General features: G+C 33.2%; 1 non-coding gene and 1 pseudogene across 1 annotated transcript; one reads left to right on the plus strand and one right to left on the minus strand.

Moving 5' to 3' along the window:
* The first annotated feature begins 6661 nt into the window (after nucleotides 1-6661).
* Nucleotides 6662-7443, plus strand: LOC115512969 (annotated as a pseudogene).
* Nucleotides 7442-7548, minus strand: LOC115513134. Its single transcript, XR_003968560.1, has one exon. It is a non-coding gene; the product is annotated as a U6 spliceosomal RNA (small nuclear RNA).
* Nucleotides 7549-8113: the final 565 nt, after the last annotated feature.

Genomic DNA, 8113 nt, shown 5'->3' on the forward strand with positions numbered 1-8113 from the left:
GTGAAATTAAGTCGATCAGAGAAAGACAAATACAGTATGATTTCACTCAAGTGTAGAATTTAAGAAACAAAATAGATGAACATATGGAAAGGCAGAAAAAAAGAGAAGGAAAGAAACCACAAAAGACTCTTACTAGTAGAGAAAAAAACTGAGGGTTGAAGGAGGGAGGTTTGTGGGAGATGGGTTAGATGGGTGATGGGTATTAAGGAGGGCACTTTGTAATGAGCACTAGGTGTTGTATGTAAATAATGAGTTACTGACTTTCTACTCCTGAAGCCAATATTGCATTGCATGTTAACTAACTAAATTTTAAATTAAAAAAAAAAGAGTACCTGTGTGTGTTTGGAAATAGGAACTAGCCCAATCAGATATTAAAACATACTATAACACCCTATAATTAAAACAGTGTGGTATTGACTGAAAAAAAAATAAAAAACACCAAAATGATGGTAATATACTATATAATGTGAATTACATCTGAAATTGGAAGCAAAAATTACTTTCAAATAGATAATACATTAAAATATATAAAATTTATCCAATATCTGAGAATGTATTCCAAATGAATAATAGATCTATATATTAAACATGGAAACATCCAAGTATGTATTAAGCAGTGGTTTCAATTTTATTGAGGTTTTGACTATTTTTTTTTTCAGAATCTCTTCACCATGAATTGGTTAGAATTGACCAAAAGAAAATGTAAGGCAATATCCAGAAAGATAGGTGGTCTCACTTTGTGACTAAATATGATCGACTTATTTCATTATTAGCCTCCAAACTCTGACTTGTCTATACATGTAGTATTTCAAGAGGACTCAGTGGTGACTTTAACATAAAATGGCTGGCATTGATTTTGTGATGAGAAAGTTGAACAAGGCAGAGAAAGTGGCAAAGAAACTGTTAATAAAGTTTAAAAAAAGGTAAGCTAACCGTTCAAAGACACTGAAAAGGCAATAAATTGTTGTAGTAAGTAGGAAGAATGGTGACTGTGTTTGTAGTTGCAAAACAATTGGAAAAACTGTTATCAACAGTAAACTGGGAAGACAGAAGATTGTCTAATAAAATCTGTCATCCTGGAAAGATGATTTATAGGGAAAATATCTGAAAGTGTCAATTCATTTGTTTTAATGTCTATGATAAGATACAGAAAGAAAAATAGAACTGAAGAATGAAATATTTAGTTTGCAAGCAGAATTTAGAGATACTAGAGCAGTACCAAATATGATAAGTGAATCTGCTTCTTATCTTCAGACTCTAGTCAGTAAAAATCTCCCCAAATAAAATATTAAACAAGGTCTAAGGGTAAGATCAAATCCATGGATATGGTAAGACTTTTTTAAAGAGCTGTACTGAATTTGAGCTAGTGTCTAACAGCCCCTTAAATCTGACAACAGGACTTAGTATTTCCCATGTTGTTCCACCGAAGATTGATATAATTTTGTAAACAAAGTTTTGTCTTCTAAAGAATACAGAGATGGCTTTGAGCACATGAAATCCACTTGAATCAGATCCACAGAAAAGTGATAGTTTTTAAAGGAGTTGTACTAATGATTATTTACTTGGTCTACAATCGATCGAAATTCTTTAAAAAGAAAAAAAATAGTTTGGGCCCACAATTTTCTATAATCAGGAAACAGGTGGAAATGTTATTCAGCTTTTGTTTTGGTTACCCAGGTGGATGTAATAAATTATTCAAACTGATGCACTCATGGTTTTGATAGTCCAGAATTAGGATGGAATTTATCTAGGTGCTTTTCTCTTCCCTATCAGGTTGACTGGAATAAATCACTTGACAGCATTCACCTTGTAGTCGCACTGGTCTGGAAGGACCAAGAAAGCTTTACCAAAGTATCTGGCACCTTGTTGCTCCGACACATGGCATCTATCTCTATATAGTTAGGTTAGGCTTCTTCACATGCATATTGGGACTTGTCAACTTGATGATCTTGCAAAGTCTTTGACTCCCATCATACAAAACAGCCCAAGCTAACCTTCTGATGGTGAGAAACATGGGACTCAGGGAAATTCACTTCTAATCCATTCAAAGCTTATTTTTTTCTATTGGTTATTTTTTTGCCAACATCCTCAAAATCAAAAAGTTCTAACTACCTCCTTAGTATCTTAAAATTCTAAAGTATTTGTTTTGGCTTATCCTTAAGAAGAAAGGTAAAAGCCATATCTCATGTTGTTTATATTCATTTTTTTTACAGAGTTTGGTTACCAAGGTGACTATTCCCATAAGAAATCTTAATATGAAATATATGGAATAATATTGCTTTCGTCTAAAAATTACTTCTATGAGAGAGTGAGAATATTTTCTTTAGAAAGGAAAAAGTTTTCATGTTTATAACTATTCCTTATTAAAGTGTACTTTAAATAAAATAAGAAATCTCAAAGCATAATAACCCGTTAAATTTCTTCAAACTTCATTTTCAAATATTTTAAGTTATTAACTTTATAGCATCATATTCTAGAGATGTCTCACTTACAGTATTGCATAACTTATGCTCCAGTAGAAAATAATTAATTGTGAAGACGCTATTGTGAGGCTAATTCAGAACACTTATAGATTCCTATATAAATCTATTTTTGAAAAGATTTTACTTAAAGATAGGCTTTTTAATATATTTTCTGAAACATAATATCCAACTACTGTGACTTCTTGACAAGTTACTCAAATTTTAATTATATAAAACAATCATCATTATGCTTTTTAATTCTATGGGCCAGAAATTTTGACAATGAACAGTGGAGATGCCTTGCTTCTTCTCACAGTATTGGAGGTGTAAGCTAGAAAGCAAGATGTTGAGGACTGTAATCATCATAAAGCTGGTAGTTGACAGCAGCTATTGGCTGAAAACTTACCTAAGACTGTTGGCCAGACCATCAGAAAGATATGTAGACAAACAAATAATCTGATAGGTGAGAAATGGTATCTCAGTGAAGTTTTAATCCTTATTTCTTTCATTATATGCAAGGTTGATAATTATTTTTATGTTTAAGGATAATTTTTTACTTATTACTTATAACTCACTTTTTTTCTTTTAGAACCTATTAATATCTTGCTTGTCTTACTTTTAGAATCTCTTTATATACTGGAGTTATATATTAACTCTTTATTAGTGATATCATTTGAAAGTGTGTTTTCTTATTTTACCATCTGTCCATCCATGAGAAATACTTTTATTTTTATGTTATCAATTACCATTTACTTCCCTTACATTATCTGAAATTTTAATCATAGACAATTTTTTTCTTCACTTACAAGAAAGCAACAACTCATATTTTCTTCCTGTTATATGTATTACAAACCTTTTGCTATGTAACAAAGCACTCAACATTGAGTGGTTTAACATGGGTTGGTAATTTTTTTTTTCTTGAAAGTTTTGTAAGCTATATGGTCCCTATTTTGACTGCTCATCTCTGTCATATTTTGCTGACTCCTGCTCTCTTCCAACACCTTGATTTTGCAGATAGGGAATGTGGCATTATGCACATGCTTATTACAGCTATTTGCTTCTTAGATGAAAGGAGACAGGAGGCTGAGCCATGAGCAATGGAAAACACTGGAAGAGAGGATCATGCTCAGAGAACAGAATAGTAGTACAATAAACTAAACTCATCCTTGATGATACAGAGGTCAATTAACTGTGAAGTCACTTCTAGGAATAAAATCTGAGTCCCTCTCTAAATAAGAAAATACTATTCTTCAATAATGCATAAAGTAGAATAACAAAATTTTAATAGTTTAATATTATAGAATTTAAACTGCTTATTTTAAATGAACTTATATTAAGTAATATGTTAGAAAAATAAAGGAAACTTATTGTTCTTACTGAGCCTGAATAGAATAGGTTTACTGATTTTAAATTGGTGATATTAAAATTGAAAGTATTATGAATCTAATGTTTAAAACATTTTGCATAAAGCAAGGTTACACTAAATATGTAAAACTGACAATGAAAGGCAAAAAAGCCATGTATTATTTTTGAAGTAAAACATAAATAAATTTAAACATAAAATTTGATAAGATATTTAAGAAACAAGAAGTGTGTTAGCAATATATTAGAATGAATAATTTTATAAGTATTCCATAAACGTTGAAAGGCACTTTTCTGGCACATGTTCTGAAAAATAATCATAATATTTTTGGGAAAAAGAGCTGTACTATAAATCACATGAATAGGACACGATTCCAGATTATTAACTTTCACAGAGGATATTACTCTAAAAATTCTCATAGAAGACTATTTATTCTGAAATCTTTATTTGTTTCTAAAAGCCTAGGTAGTCATTTCTGAATGCAACCAATGCATTCAGAAACTATCATGTTTTAAAATATATATATATAAACAATTTCTATGATATAGGGATCACTGCCTACATCTATCCTTTAGTGATAGTGTGTGTTTTTGTTTGTGTGTTTATGTATGTGGAGAAAGAGGGAGAAAGAGAAAGAGAAGTTATGCAATTCTCCTTGGTAAACTGACATTTTTTTTACTGTGATTTTAAATCTAGTAGTTCTGTAAATTTCTATAATGGTACCTTTATTTTCTCAACTGGAAATAATGTCCAGCTGCTCTCACAAGCTGAGAATTGGCCCAGTTAAATTCTGTAGTCAGTAATAACACTTAGCACTGTGATTATTATACCTTATGATCCATACACAGTCATTAAATCTCAGTTTATATGATAATCTTGGTGTTAATGGGAAATACTTCAGTCAATTTAATTTTTCTCTGCCATATTGAGAAAGATACTAATACCAAGGTTTATTCTGATTATTCGCAGTGACTAAAATTATAACTAATTTTGATAGAATAGATAGCTCCCCAACTGTGGCTCATTTTACCAAGGGGAAGAGGGCCTTTGGTTGAATTTATTATCTCATGGAAAAAGTAAGACCTAATATCTAACTTGAGACATGATTGTCACTTATTCGCCAATGTCATGATCCTTCTGTGGGGCATATCAAGGACCCATAATGCCAAACATAGTTTACATGGATGATGAGTACATTTGCTTAAACAAAGGGACCCACTGTTTGTCATGTGGACTTTTGTTTGAGGAAACTATGAAATAATACAAATTATTTTTTGAAAAACTCATCAAAAATATCTACATTATAAAACAACTTTGTTGCAATTCCACTTATACTACAATTGCTAAAACATTATTTTTAGTATTACCTTTAGTGTCTACCCAGTGTGGGAGCTGGCTGGCACTAGCTCAAGAGTCATTCGCATTCACACCTTTCCAACTCTGTGTTTGCTAATCCTCCATATTGGCAGCTTAAAACTGGCATTTGTAGGGGTATATATACCTCAGAAATAAATTGTAAAATGCTGCAAATCAAGGTTCCTATGGAGATCCCATTGTTAATAGTCATCACCATAGCATACTGGGTCAACTTGCTTGTTTCTTTTTAGTTCAGTCTATTTTCTTAACCTATTTTGTTTTTGTTTTTGTTTTTTCCTATGTCTTTGTCCTTTCCTGGTTTTCCAAGTTTGTTTTGTTGTGTTTTGTTTTGTGTTTTCACCGGGTGTATTCTGTGCCAAGTCATTTACTTAGGGTTATATACTAGTGACAGATTTCCTTACTTTTCATTTATCTGAGAATGTCTTGGTTTCCTATTCATTCTTAAAGGTTATCTTTATCTAGTAAAGATAGAATTCTGGAATTATAATTATTTTATTACAGCACTTGAGAAATGTTATGTCGTCTTTTTCTGGTTGACATGGTTTCTGGTGAAATATCTGCTGCCATTTGAATTTTATTTTCCCCTCTCAGAAAAGTACTATTTCTTCCTCACTGCTTTCAAGAATTTTGTGTGTGTCATTTGTTTCAGTTTAATTGTGATAAATCTTGAGGTGGATTTCATTGGAATTATCCTGTGTGAGTTAAATAAGCTCTCAAATCAAGTTAATAAGCTCTCAAATATAGGTTTATGTCTGTTGGTGAATTTTGGAAATTTTTAGCCTTATTCTTTTCTTCTCCTTCTGTGACACCCATGATACAAATATTAGATCTTTTGAGATAGTCTCCTGGGCCACTAAGGCCTGTTTATTCTTTTTTTTTTAAATCTATTTTCTTTGTTATTTGGGTTGGTTCATTTATTTTTTTAAATTTTTTTTAAATTTTTAAAAATTTATTTCTGAGAGAGAGAGAGAGAGAGGGAACAGAATGTGAGTGGAGGAGGAGCAGAGAGGGAGACACAGAACCAGGAGCAGGCTCCAGGCTCTGAGCTGTCAGCACAGAGCCCCCTGTGGGGCTCAAACTCACGAACTGAGATCATGACTGGAGCCAAAGTCAAATGCTCAACCGACTGAGCCACTCAGGTACCCCTCAGAGGTGATGAATGTCATAGATACTCATGTGTCCATGTTCATGGCTAATATGTTAATTCACGAACAGAACATTGCAGAGTATTGGGGATAAGTTTAAATTATGTCTTAACTCACACATGTGATCATAGTGTATTGATTTTTGTTTCTTTTTTTTTATATGTGTGAAGACGTAGATAACTATATATCTTTCATTCATAATAAGAATATTGAAATATTGGTAATTCTATGACATATTATCATCTGTATAATCACACCTTCTCCTCATTTTCTTAGTTCTTATCATTTCAGTGGCAGCCCAGTTGGCTGGATCAATGGATGAAGGGAATCACTTGATTGCATCTGAGTTTATATTTCTGGGACTCACTCATTCATGGGAGATCCAGCTTCTCCTCCTGGTGTTCTCCTCTGTGCTCTATATGGCAAGCATGACCGGAAACATCCTCATTGTGTTTTATGCGACCATTGATCCTCAATTACATTCATCTAAGTACTTCTTACTGGCTCGTCTCTTTTTCATTGACTTACGAGCCTGCTCTGCCAAGATGCTTCACCCAAGATGACTTATGACCTTTTCAGAAAGCGCAAAGCCATCTCCTTTGGAGGCTGCATTGTCCAAATCTTCATCCACGTCATTGGTGGTGTAGAGATGGTGCTTCTCGTCACTATGGCCTTTGACAGATATGTTGCCATTTGTAAGCCTCTCCACTACTTGACCATCATGAGCCCATGAATGTGCATTTTGTTTCTGGCTGCTGCCTGGGCTCTTGGTGTCAATCACTCACTGTTCCAACTAGCATTTATTGTTATTTTACCCTTCTGTGGTCCAAATGTATTGGACAGCTTTTACTGTGACCTTCCTTGGCTCCTCAGACTGGTCTGTACAGATACCCACAGATTGCAGTTCATGGTCACTGTTAACAGTGGGTTTATCTGTGTTGGTTACTTCTTTATACTCTTCATCTCCTACATCTTCATCCTTTTTACTCTTTGGAAACATTCCTTAGGTGGTTCATCCAAAGCCGTTTCCACCCTGTCAGCTCACACCACTGTGGTCCTTTTGTTCTTCGGTCCAACCATGTTTGTCTCTACATAAAAATATGGAATGCTTCATGAGTTGGTGTGTCATCCTTGTGCAGGGGTCATGCTAATCTTGTTTGTATCATTCAAATTTTAGTATATGTACTGCCAAAACAAGCGCTGAGTTGGTTAATTTCTATTGTTCTTCTTAAAGTTTACAGATTTTTTTCCCTGCCTTCTTCATTTTGCTATTGAACCTATCCGTTGAGATTTTTATTTGATTACAGTATTTTTTAGTTCTAAAATTGCTTCTTCTATCTTCAATTTCTTTCCTGAGACTTTCTGTTTTATATTTATTTCAAAATGATTATAATTGCACATTGAAGCATTTGATATGGTAGCTGGTTTAAAATCCTTTTCTGATAATTCTGACTTCTGAGTTATTTCAAAATTGGGATCTATTGATCATTCTTTCTCATTCAAATAGAGACTTTCCTGGTTTATAGTTTGATGAGTGATTCTCTCGTTTTCTGGATATTTTGGGCATTATGGTTGAAAACTTGGGTCTTATTAAAATCTGTTTTAGCAATTCTCCTAGGATAGTGTTCCAGAGAGGGAAAAGAAGCACTGTTTTTTATTGACAGGTGGAGGTGAGAGTCCAGATGCTTCTTTCAATCTTCTTTGATACCACAGGAGGAGAGAGGATACCTCATTACTGCTGGAATTTCAGGCTTTGAACTAGATAT

Source organism: Lynx canadensis, chromosome B1 (assembly GCF_007474595.2).
Source record: "Lynx canadensis isolate LIC74 chromosome B1, mLynCan4.pri.v2, whole genome shotgun sequence".
Taxonomy (NCBI): Eukaryota; Metazoa; Chordata; class Mammalia; order Carnivora; family Felidae; genus Lynx; species Lynx canadensis.